The sequence below is a fragment of the Symphodus melops genome, assembly GCF_947650265.1.
Source record: "Symphodus melops genome assembly, chromosome: 1".
NCBI lineage: Eukaryota > Metazoa > Chordata > Actinopteri > Labriformes > Labridae > Symphodus > Symphodus melops.
The window spans coordinates 8,092,927-8,106,179 of NC_136691.1; the positions used below are offsets into that span (position 1 = coordinate 8,092,927).

The following is a 13,253-nucleotide window of genomic DNA, read 5'->3' on the forward strand; positions in this document are numbered from 1 at the left end:
AAAAAAAAAAAGTATTTCGCTGCATTCCTCATGGTGCTGCTGTTAGTTGTCAGTATTCATCATGAGGCCGTAAATCCTCCACCTGCAGAGCCTGGACCTGCTCACCTGCTTCAATGGTTCCACTCGTTTCCCCTTATTTTCTGTCTGGTGGTTTACCTCCCTCTGGTCTGGATTAGAACCTTTATAGGTTCAGAATTGAAGGCGTTTTCATATTTATTCCTCAGCAATAAGAGTGTGTTTTTTTTTTAAACAGGAGAGAATGCTGATGTGAAGTGGAGAGGATCGCTCTTTCTTCGACTCTAAATTTGAAAGTAGAATCATAAGATGGCTTTGCATGATTTATCGGTTTATTTCTTCCACATGGACAACAATAGAGTTCATTTTTTCTTCTCATCAGTTTTCACTTATGATCAAGTTCTCTTTGTATTGAGCAAATCTGGACTTTTGGATTTTTTTCCCCCCCATCAAAGATCCAAATGCAAAACAGTTTACACCCTTATCGGAGAGCAATGAGCCAAACCAGAGCTCAGGCGATAGTTTTGGTGTCCGTCACACCCGTTTATCTGAGGATTAATTTCCATGGTGTAGAATCAGATGAGAGCGCCGCAGCGCATGTAGTTTTTTAATTAGATACCTTGCGCTCAGATGGAGGAGGATGAGGATGGAGGGGGAGAGAGGGGAGGCTGTTGGTTAGAGCAGCGGGCGCGGTGACGGGGACGCGGACGTATGATGGTGAGCTCATTACGCACATAATTAGGTCTTAAATTGGTGCTGCATCCTGAAGGTAATTGGAGATTCTCCTGCTGTCTGGGAGCAAATATCTCTTTTCTTTGTGTGTGTGTGTGTGTGTGTGTGTGTGTGTGTGTGTGCGCGCGTGTGTGTGTCCAAGAGAGACGTGTGTGTTGTCTTAATAGCTTCTACTGGACTGAAAATAGATCCTTCAAGGCTCTACGTCTAGTTTTTTTCCTCATTTCTGACAGAATAAAAAACAATGGTCTTTAACAATGTTGTTACATGGAATAAGTCATTTTTAGATTTTTCTTATTGAGACCATCCAGTCTTTAATGTTTACACAACCTTTTGTCAACCTCTTGGTGTGTGATATTGTCCCTCATCAGGATCTAATTTATTTCCCATTTTTTGTACACAATACCCTTAAAAAGTCAAAGGTCATTGTCTTCTAGCAAATAGTGCAGCTTCCTGTCATCTACCTCTCTGCAGTGACTGCCAGTTATGGGTACACGCTTTGATCCATATAGGTAGAAGATCTACACCGCCTGGACATACTGTTAATGCCCCACCACAGGCCGTCACACCGGGGGAGCTCGCTTTGCTGTCCTTCCACCCCCCCCTCCCCACCTCTATCCGCCACAGGAGTCTTACCAATCTTTCCATTTTTATTGTGTATTTATAAATCACCATTCTCAGTGGGAAGCCTGGTCTGAATTTCTCACCAGCATGAAAAAAAAAAGTATTGTGAGGGCGTGTGGGTTAGTGAAGGTTGTATAGGAAAGGACTTGAGGAAAAGGTTAGAAGCCCTTAGAGGTCATTTTCCCCTCACGTACTCCCAGCTTACAGAGCCAGGGTTTGTTTCTTGATGCTTTCAGTACTGACTTATAATGTATTATGTACCTGTCACACATGTGCTTTATTGTCCTCAAGTTAAACCAAATAGAAATGTCAGTATTTCACATTTAACAAAGACATTAAGTTTTTTTTTGAGACTGAGATGGTGGACAGAAATTGATGGATTTTTGATGTTGCACAGTCACACTGACACTTACATTTTTGGATCCATGATGGACTGTTCAAAAGAATCCACTGGATTAAAAGTAGATTGTTTTACTTTCATTTGCAGAGTTTCACCATTGTTAATGGTATGTTGTAAGGCTATTAAGCAGCTTGATTCATCAATGCACTGCACTATGTATTTATATATATATATATATACATACATTTATGAACATTTTCAGGTCATTTGTGTCTTTATTGGGTAGGACAGCTGAGAGACGGGAAATGTTGGGAGGAGAACGTGAGGGGGGTGACAGGCAGCAGAGGGCCGAGTTTGGATTCAAACCCACACAGTTGCTGCAGTGAGGACTACGGCCTCGGTACATGGGGTGTGTGACATAACCACTAGGCTATGCGGCCACACACCCCCCACTCCCCCTCCTTTCCCCTTCAAGAAGCTCAATGTGTCAACAAGAACAGGCTCTAGACACCACTTAAGTCTTTGCAAATATAAATGTATATGAGTTGGATTGAAAGCATCAACAACTTGAAAACAAATCCAAGATACAAGATTTACTTTGGAGAATTACATCAACATTTAAACAGAAGTCATTATAGACATACACACACACCACCAGCACATTAGATTTCAGTTCATATATGGTGGGAGACATACAGTATGTTGTCTATATAGATATATCAGAAGATAAAAAATTCACGAGGCTTCTCTGATATAGCAACAAGCTCCAAAAGAGGAAGGAGGAATCGATTGTAAATGTAAAAGATTTCAGAGAAAGAGTGAAAAAGCAATGAGGCTAAGGCACCATGTTGGGCTCCACTCTGTGCTGCCAGATTGAAACGGCTGGAGTATGTAAACAGGCTGCATGTTCAAACCAAGATTGTGTTTTCAGTCAGTTATTGCCCACTCTTTGAGTTTTGTTTTCTCGAAAAGACGGAAATATTATTTAGCACTCCCCGTCTTCTTTGAGCTGCTGCTTTTTAACCGGCCATTTGATTTGCAGACCGACTGCCGGAAATATCATATCGAGCTCTTCTCTCTCCTGGTATCGCTGACTTTTTTTTTTTACCCCATCATTCCTCACTCTCTGTGTCTCTTTCCGCCAGGCCTCTTCACTGAGCCCATCTGCTGTGTGCAAGCGTTAATTAACTGTGCTGCCATTTCCTCTGTGTGCACCGCGTTTGAAGGTGCTTAGAGTACACGAGTCAGCCCGCAAGTTCATCAAAATGCTAATTCAGCCCAAATTAGAGTTGTGATTAACATTACACAGTTTCCTATGCTGAATCTCTCTCTCTCTCTCTCTCTCTCTCTCTCTCTCTCTCTCTCTCTCTCTCTCTCTCTCTCTCTCTCTCTCTCTCTCTCTCTCATTGATGAGTGTCCAGGGAGAGATAGACTTTTCTCTTGGGTGTTTTTGTCATCATCGCCAAAGTGGAAGAAACACAGAAACCGTGAGAATTATGTGTCCAAATGCTAACAGTTTTCTTTAAAACATACTGATAAATTGTAGACTCTGGCATCCCATTTTGCCCTTCAAGATATATAACTTCCTTTGTCTCTTGCCTGCTTTAAATACCTTATCAATCAAGGGTTTTTTTTCTGCACACAGCTCTAAAAAGATAGCAGAGAAACCAGAAGAATTAGCCAAAAGACTCTGAAATGCCTAGAATCCTAGAGCTGCGGGGGAAATGCAGAATGAACATCAGTCTGTATTTGTTTGTGTATAGATGCACTATACCTGTGTGTGTGCTGCTGCTTAGTCTCAGACTGTGTACACACGTGAGGGACCAATAAGCTGCAGCGCTGATGCTGTGACACATTTCTGACTGTATTTACCCTGCTCTCCAGCTGCCCCTCCACCTCCCAGACACTGTCATGCAAAAAAAAAAAAAAAAATCTTTACTGGACTCTTTAATTTGCAACCAATCCATGTGGCTTCTTGTTCACCTTGTATAAGACATCCATCTGAAATCTGTGCTTTAAAACCAAATTTTACCTAACTGGTAAACGAAAGTCAAAAGCTTATGACAGTCATTGGCATTCTATTTCACTCTGTTCTAAGCTGCAAAATTGTATGCAAATTATAAACGTGTCATGCTGAAACACAGATTAGTAGCCTCTCTTACGACTTTGCTTTGCTAATTCACGAGGGAAAACTGGTGAAGCCATATGCTCCGGCTACAACCGAGGTGGTGCCATGTGTTTTTTTCCCCTAAAACAACAGCAGCTTGACATTCTGGATGTGCAAATGACAGTGGAAAGCTTATTTAGGTACTGTAGTCTCTGTCTGACACACACACACTCTCTCTCACACACACACACAGGGATAATGTTCTGGCGGTAATGAAAGCCCCCGGCGTTCATCACTCTGTCTTAAGCAGTGGTTATTGAGGCATTAAATATGTCTACACAGGGCTCAGGGAAAGGCAGCCAGATCAGTGTTCTCCTCTGAGGGGGCTCTGTTTGCATACAGACAGGTTGGGGAGGATTGAAGGGACGTGCGCCGAATGGAGTCCGGGAGTCGTAACTGGGTGCCCACCACTCTGGTGTTAGCGCCATTATGGGATGTCACTGTGGGAGGACTGCAGCTCTTCAGCGGGATTACGGAGATTCTTGCTGAAATTGAGCGGAATTGGAAACGTGGCTGACGGATTCTCTCCAGAGTGATGTGTGCACAATACTGACTCACACGCACACTCACACTCACACACTCACATGCACACTTACATTCCTGTTCAAACAAATGCAAATGTGCATTTACGCAAACATTTTCCCACAACAGGAAGTCAGATGATGTTGATTCTTGTGTGAAAGAAAAATACGGATTTCTGCAGGAGGATTTGAACAAATGCCAACGATCATATTCCTTTTTTTTTTTATTTCTCTTTGGATTTCTACTTACATCATGCAAAAACTGCAAAACAGCTCAGTTGCATGCCTCAGCAGCCTCTACTGTTTGTGATGCATGTTTGCATACTGCAATACTGTGGTGGTTTATTTTGTTTTTTTAAGCCCTGCTTGCAAACCAAATTCCCCTTTTGGAAGAATAAAGATTTGAATTGTATTGAAATGAAGTAAACTGAAACAGATCTGAGACAGAAGGAACTACTCTGACATTTTCATACTAAAACACCAGCAGAGACAAAAGGGAAAATGTTAATCGTTTTCTCTTTAAGCAGCCTAAACCAGGAGGGGCATAACCAAATCGAGCTAGCTAGAGATCCAAAGGAGGAAATTGTCTTTAGTGGTGGACAGTAGCTTAGACTTTACAGCTCAGTAGCCTCCTCCTTTTATAATGGGTTTGGGGGTCAATGTGTTGAGGCCACACTCCCCTCTGAGGGTCCCTTCTCCTATGTCGTAAAATAAACATGCTGGGTGCGACCCTGGTGAGGGTGAACATTAACACCCCAGCCACTGGCCCCGGAGGTCAGCCAGGGGTCAGCAGCCTGTGGCGAAAGGGAAGAACGGAGATTATTCTTCCACGCTGACAGCCACAGCAACTTGGCATCAGACGCTCTGCAGAGAGTGTGTAAGAAACTCACACCAACAGTGGTATGTAAATTCTGTCTGAAGGATTAATGGCAGCACACACTTTCTTTTATAGTTTAGGGTCAAAACAGTGTTACGTGGCTTCTCGTTTACTTTAAACAGACAGTGCCACTGATTTACACACCTCTTTTATTGTAAAAAAAAAAAAAAAAAAAGTTTAGAGGGTTTTTTTAAAAGTTAATTTAAAAACGTACGCTTCAGAATGTGTTTCTATTTTTGTGTTTGTGTTTTTTTTTATTTTGTGCTGAGCAGATTATAAACCACTCCAGGGCTGAGGGAAAAGCTCTAAATGAAACAAATTAACACATTTGCAAATTCAATACATTAATTTAAAGCACTGCTCAAAACGTACTTATTGGCCTTTGAACATCGTTTAAACAGTTTTTTTAAAAATCCATCCTGTCAGTCAGTGTTTACCCCTTTCTCTTTGAGTTTCAGTTAAAAAGTTTAGATTTTCCCTCAGTGTCATTTCTCTCCTTAATCGAAGTAAGCGGGAGATAGTTAAGAGAGAGTGCTAGTTGTGTTGGTTATTGTAGCTGTCTAACCTTACAGCTGTGTCGCTGTGGTCTCTTTATGTTGAACACATTGTCAGCATTATTCTCTGGTGAAGGCTCATATTATTGTGGTTTTGTAAAATAGACGTTTCACTGTGTTAAAATGTGCACTTGTGATTCTATCACTATTCTATTTCTTGCTGACTCAGCACTTTATTTTATTTGCAATCGAAGCTGTTCAGAGCATCAGCCAATTATCTCTGTTGCTTCTACGAGGCGTCAGAGCCTCTTTAACTTCATTTGCTTTTTAAAAGGTATTTTTGTATTTTTCCATCTCCCTTCAATGCCTTGTTGCAAAACCAACTGCCCCCCCTCCCAATAAAGTTGGAGTTGTTTACATTATTTAACATTATTATATATTTGTCTGTGAGACCATGTCTTTGTTTCCTGTGCCACTCTGCTTCTGTCTGTTAAGCTCTTTAGTAAGCTACTATTCAAAAATGTTCACATTCGTTTAGTGTCATGACTCTTGCTATTTAAAGTATCTAAATCTTATACTCATTCTGCCTGCACTGTTTTGCTCTCCACACCTGGTGGGAAAAAATCCATTGTTTCTTTTAGCAGCTAACTGCTTGGATAGCAGTTGCCTGCTGTGACAATAATGCTCGCATTGAAAATAAGCCAAAACTGCAACGTTTCATTATTGAGCCGAAAGAGGATAAAGTGTTTCACAGAGCTGAAGGGAAATGCAGAGTTAGTCAATAACTGCTGACAGCTTCACTGCACTGGGCGAAGTTTATCTGTCCTACTATATTTGGTGCTGAAGAATTTAAAAAAAAGTCTGTATGTTAAGTGTTTTCTCTTCACAGCAGTAAGGTTTCAAAGTCGTCAAACCAAAACAATCAAATATTCTAAAATGTTAAACACAGGCGGTTTTATCTGTTTTTGTTGTTGTTTTTTTAAAGCTGTGTAGTACCTTATCTGTCTGCCACTTGGTGCGCCATAGTTAGCATAGCTTCACTCCGTGTGAGGAGTCTTTGCTCAGAAACATCTGCCTGCCCTGGCAGAAATGAAGGTACATGGAGTTGAGCTTGTACGGCGCTTCTCTCGTCCTCTGACCACTTGAGGCGCTCTTCACCCATTCACACACCGATGGCAGAGGCTGCCATGTAAAGTGCCCACCAGTACCAACTAGTTGACTCATATGTTAGGCCTACTGATGGAGCAATTAGGAGTTCAGTGACTTGCCTGCTTTGACATGCGATTGCAGAAGCTGGGAATCGAACCTCTTTCCAATTAGAGACAACCGACTCTACCGTTGAGCCACAGTCTGTGAAGACTGTTAAAAACAATATAGTTTTGTTGCTATCAGAGAAAGTTATTTGCCAAAATATGCTGGAGCGCTTTATTGAAATGTGGGTCGGTTGACAGTTGTATTCGGGTAACTTTATCTTTCTCGATTTGTTTGAATGATTTCTTGTTTAGAAAACAGCTTCCTGGTGAGGCTAAAATAAAAATTGTTAAACCGACAAAAAGACATGAAAACGCTCGTTAGATCCGAGTTGGAATTCAGAAAAAGGTTGATAATTGGTTGATCACTTCGATTTCCCCCCTCCCACATCTCACACAGGTAGTCATGTGATCCATTGTAAAAAATAGAAGTATTGATTCCCGCCCGTTTAAGTGCCTACAGCCAGTACTGTGCCATGATCCATCCTGGAGAACTATTCCGGATGTTTTTCATGAATTGTTTTGTAGCACATCACAGGTCCAGGCACCAGAAGAGGCAGAGCGGAGTGGCATGTGCCTCCCCAGCAGTGACTCTAACCCTGGTGCATTATTCAGCTGGGCTTTCACCCTAACCATGGGGAGCAACAGATGTCAGACATGGCTAACCAGTGTCTGGAGAGAGATGGCACGAACAACAGACCTGCCAATACCAATCAGACCTGATAGTGCACTACATGTTCTATACTGACATCATAACAGAGGGGGGAAAATATGCTCTATTCTTGGCTAACCAAGCTAATGTGTCTTTTCTTTAGCCAAAAGACACCACAACTAAAAGCCAGGAAAACAAGACATAAGAATTTATAAGCCAGAGGATTTATCTGTCCTTTTAGCGGATCCACAATGTGCTTATAAAACCTCCCCCTGCAACAATTAGAGGGGCATAGATCACATTCTTGCCTTTGCAGAGGCCACATAACACCATAAGGCTTTGGGACGTCTCACTCGCATTGGGAACGGTCTGGAAGATGCTTTACTAGATGGATTTATACACGGCCCGGGCTGCTTCTCGGTGATTGAATGTCTGTGTGCATGTGTTGAGCCGACTCGGTGTGGATCCGTCTGGGGACTCATAAGGCAGGTTTGAATTAGGCATGAGATAGGAGGACGATGTGTGTGCGTTTGTGCGGGTTGTTCATGTGTGACTCAAAGTACTTTATGGTGAAAGAGCGTGTAAATAGTGACCGGAGACAGATGTGGGCTCGTCCCTTAAAGGCTGAGGATAAAAAATGATTGGGGGGGGAGAGCTCGGGCTCAGGACATTTTTCAAGATAAACTCCAAACATGTTGGAGAGGAGGCCAAACAGGCCACAAACACACACTCCGCTCTTTCTCTATGTGATGGCTTTTTTAGCTGATCATATCCAGTTGCACAAAGTGAAATCAAATCTGCGAAAAGTCCACGCAATCTTTTTCATCTATGCAGCTCAAGGCTTTACCTAAGAGGTCAGCTAGAGCTCTAAACACCACACAGCCTATAAAACATGAGCTGCAGAGTTGTGAGAGACATAAAAGCAGTTCCTTTTAATGTTATATTGATTTACACACCGCATGTTAAAACACCTCACGGTCATGGATCATTACTTTCATCCCCTAACGAATCAAGCTGGGAGCTGAACTGGAGCCAGTGCACGTGAGGCCTTGGACGTTTCTAGATCCACATGCACTGGTTTTGGGTGTCCTGGTGTCTAGACAGTAGCAGCCTGAGAATAAAGTCTGAACTTAAGAGAGCCATTATACAGCAGGGAAGGAAAGCAACAGTACAGTTTCTTTTTAGACTTGACATGGAGCTTTTGGTTGAGTTGTCAGGTCCTATCAGCCTCGGATGTTTTTATTCACTGATGCCATTCAAGCGTTTTAACAGGCACATTTGTTAGTGCAATTACGACAGAATTACTGTTTGTGTTTTGACCTCACAACACAGCGTTGTGACAACAATGGGGGAAGATGGTAACCATTAATTAGTTTCACTCAGCTGATGTTTTGCTGACGTGAATGTCTGGAAGATGAAGTAAATGTTAAGCAGGCAGTCAGCGGCAGTTGAGGTTCAGATAAGAAACAACATATAAAAAGATTAGCCTAAAAAAAATGTCATTGGTCAATATTTTTTAAGGGATTTTCCTATTGTTTATTTTCTATTTTTTGATCTGTGAAAAAAAAGCATTTATTGTGAATTTAAAACACTTTATTTAGTCTTAAACTGTGTTTATATCAATTATTAAATAGGACCAATTAAATAAATAAAGTATTTACATTACCTGCCAAAACATTAACTTATTTGAATTTTGAACTTTTAAAACACAATTTTGACGTACATTTATGAGAATTAAAATATAGCTGTTCAGCAAACAGAAACATTCAAATGAGACACATCCTGAATTATTGGTAGCAACTTGGGATGTTGTTTAGAAGGAACTAACAAAATACCATTAAGAGTTTAATTCTTATCATGACTCATTTGAAAAATATACATTTTGCTTCGTTTTCTACCTCCAACCAGACTCTGACTTAACATACAGCCAGTACACATGCACTGTGGTTGAGTATGGCTCCCATTTACATTTTAATTTTCCAAAGGAAAACGCTTCCATGTGAGGCTTTGCGCTCAGAAAATGCTTTGGTACGTATCGTTCACTATTATTGGCTTAGAGGGTTAAACAGCAAATATACACGTGTGTTATTTGACTTTATTAATAGACACTCTCCGACCAACAACAATAGAAAAAGCACAACAACAACTCTTTTGTCTTCTCATGCAAATGTTCAGAGTAACACCCCCTCCACACTTTGTTTCCCTGTGGTAACAACATTTACATTTCACGAGCTCACTAACCTTTTTTTGCCATCAGCATTGACTTGTCACTGAGCTGATTTACTGACCTTGGTCATTTCCATGCAGGCTGGTGGCTGACACAGCCCCTCCCCCTCCCCACCCCCACAAACACACACACACACACACACACACACTCACTCACTGCAGATGAATATTTACATGGCAGTTAACAGGTGGCGAGTAGTTTAATGGTGGTAATTTTCTGCGGGGCACGTGTAGCAGGAGAGGAGGTTTGAGACTTGTGCTGCTCGGCTGCTTGTCCCATTCTTGTAATGACACATCCCAGGAGATATATCTGCACATGTTTGTGACATATTTTACCCATACAAACGGACTTCACATGCTGTCCAATCAGCATGTAGCTCTTGGACTAATGTTATATAATCAGTGTTTTATTCACGTTCATAGCTAAAAGTGCTCATCTATGCAGATGACATTAGTTGATAATTGTACATTTTTGACATTTGTTGGATTTTGACCTAGTCAGCTTTTTGTAATAAACTCATTTCATTTTGTGGGATGATCCGAAAGGAATATAAAGTTGTTTTTTACACAATGACACAAAATAAAGAAAAAGATGAAATAAATCTTTCTAATGTGTTTTTAGATTTATTATAAAGCACAATTAAGTCAAGCAAACCATCTGCGAAGAAAACTCAAGCCTTCGCCTCTGTTTCCTACGTTTAGATTATAGAGATATACCTTTCTCAGAGCTGATATTTCACACCAGCTTAATTTTTTCCCCCCCTTCAGTGCAGAGAGATTAGGTTTTATTGTCCGTCTGACAGCCATGCAAATGTTAAAGCACTGGAATGTTCCACAAAGCGGAGCAGATGGACTCGGCAGGCCCCTCCCTTCCACTCTTAAGGAACATGACATCACCACATATGGTCTCAGTGATTGATCTGTCGTCAGAGAGTGATGGCTGGGCGAGAGGAAAGAGAAAGCAGGGAAGTGGCTACGCATAGAGCCGAGGCAGGCGTAACATGTTCCACTGCAAATACTTAGTGAGGGTGAATGTGTCAATGGGCAGATTGTTTTTTTTAAAATATGGATTGGCTGTGTGTGTTTGTGTTAATGTGTTTGGTGTGTGTCTTGGATGGCTTATGTATTTAAATGGGTCTACGCTCACGAAATGCTAACCGGTTTCACATGCATTCAGGTTTTTATTCTTTTGGTGCATGCATAACTTTAAGGTTAACCTCAGTTTCATTAAGAGCATGGACCCATCCTGGACCTGGCATAACAGAATGCATGAAGGTGATTTATGTCTCCAAAGTCAAACATTGTAACTCTGTAACCAGAAGCTTTAAGAAATGCAAATGCTGAACCAAAGTGAGTGAGAGAAATGATGTTGGCGAGAAAAGCAGTGGGATGGATATGCAGAGGCAGACCCAGAACAGAAGCTGAGAGCTTGTCTTGTCCTGCTGTGTGTCTGGCAGATTGCTATGGAGCCTGTCATTGCAGCCAGCAGGGAGTCCAGCCACTACATGGCATTCAGCAGGGAAGGTGAATAAATCACTGGAACACACACAGGCCAGAGAACAGTCCGCCTCATGAAGCCAAGACTGCCCTCTAGTCCAACCTAGCACAACAAAACAACCGTTTTTTTACTCTGAAAGCTTAAGTAGCCGTGTTTATGTGATTTATTTTACAAAGACCTGGCGGAACCAACCCGAACATTAAAACCATACGATCTGTAAGTCAATTGTTCTTTAAGATTTTGAGAGAAAGTGCTGTGTCCTCTCTCTTTATTTACACACATAAAACCTGTGTGTGAATGTTCAGGGATTGGCCAATAAGGAATTTAGTTTGGGTGTCCTGGGACGCTGAGCCTGACCCATTATATCCATTTTGTTTAATTAATTATGATTTGGATAAGCAATGATACAGGCCAGTTAAATGCCATCAAGACTGAATAGATCATCAACTCATGTTTAGGCAATTTATTCCATACATTTTTTTATTAAATGCAAAAAAACATTGCACATGTTATTTTAATCAATATTCATAAATCTTCAATTTATAGAATGTTTTTTTGTTCTTTCTTTCATGACAATTACACAAATTAAATATTCATTTTCTACACATGATCAAACCGAACAAATGAAGGCTGTCAGTTTCAGCTGAAGAAAATGATCTAAAGCTGCCAGTCTGTTGATTTCCTTGAGATTTAAAATAACAACAATAAAGCCTAACAGTTATTTTAATGATCATTAACTACGTTCAACATCCTAAAAAAAACAACAACAAAAAAAACTTTGTGTTGTCAAAGCAAATATGTAATTTATGTCTTTTGGTTGAGCATTTTATGACTACATCTAAATGATTTAGCTGTGAAACGGTTTTGTTCCAGTTCATAAACAAAAAAAAAGTCCTACAGATCAGGTTGCTCAAATGGCTTCGGGAGAAATACAAAGCTGACATCAAATCTTTTACAATAAGTGCAGCTATCATATTTATATAAGAAAATGTTGCTGAGATAAGAGATTTATTCTGGGGCTTTTTTTCTTAATCTGTGTGAAATGGTATTACATCCACCATTATGCCGATCACTGATCAGGGCAGTAAGCAATGGATCCAAATGCAGCGTTCAAAATATTCCCTCAAAACTTTGGGCGTGTTACCTGTCTATGTTTTTAACAGACTAAAGAAGAGAGCTCTGATTGCATCTTCAGTGAGTTTCTTTTGTACTTCCTTAGTGCCACTGTTGTTATTCTACATTGTATGAAAAGCATTTTTATGCACACTGAGCATCCATGACAGCGATTTTGATCATCAACCTTGAATTCTGAGTTTGCTCAGGATATCCATATTTTGTGACTTTAGCAAGTGCTCATGTTAACAAATGCTCAGTAGTGATAATATATAGATGATATATATCACAATGCATAGCTTTGGACTTGTTTACATTTTTGGCTGGTTTAAAGTTTGCATTAGAGAGAAAAACATTTAATGATGAACTATGAAACCTGAAATATTCAACATCCCACTTCGGCCAAATGGCACATGCCTCTGCTGAGGCTAGTTGTCCATTGATCTTTAATATGCAATCAAAATGATTATATATGTTTAGATATTTTTTTTAAAGGTCAATATTCATGGTTTGATTTCTCAGTCTCTGTTTTTATAGTTAATAGGTTTCTTCTTTCTTCTATCTAGTTACATTAGAACCTGGTTGGTATTTTTTTCTGTAATACTGCTGATGAAGAGACAAACCGATGGCCCTGAATCCTCTTCAAAAATGTAATAAATGCAAATCTTACAAAAAATGATCATGTCAAATATTTGCAGGGACCTGAATCCCTGTGGTCCCTGGTTCACATGCCCCATTTCATGG

At 40.5% G+C, this 13,253-nt stretch overlaps 1 long non-coding RNA gene across 1 annotated transcript in view; it reads left to right on the forward strand.

The window, feature by feature from the left end:
- Positions 1-13,253, forward strand: part of LOC306820014 — a 61,357-nt gene that overhangs the window by 31,251 nt on the left and 16,853 nt on the right. The gene's annotated exons all lie outside the window — the stretch shown is intronic.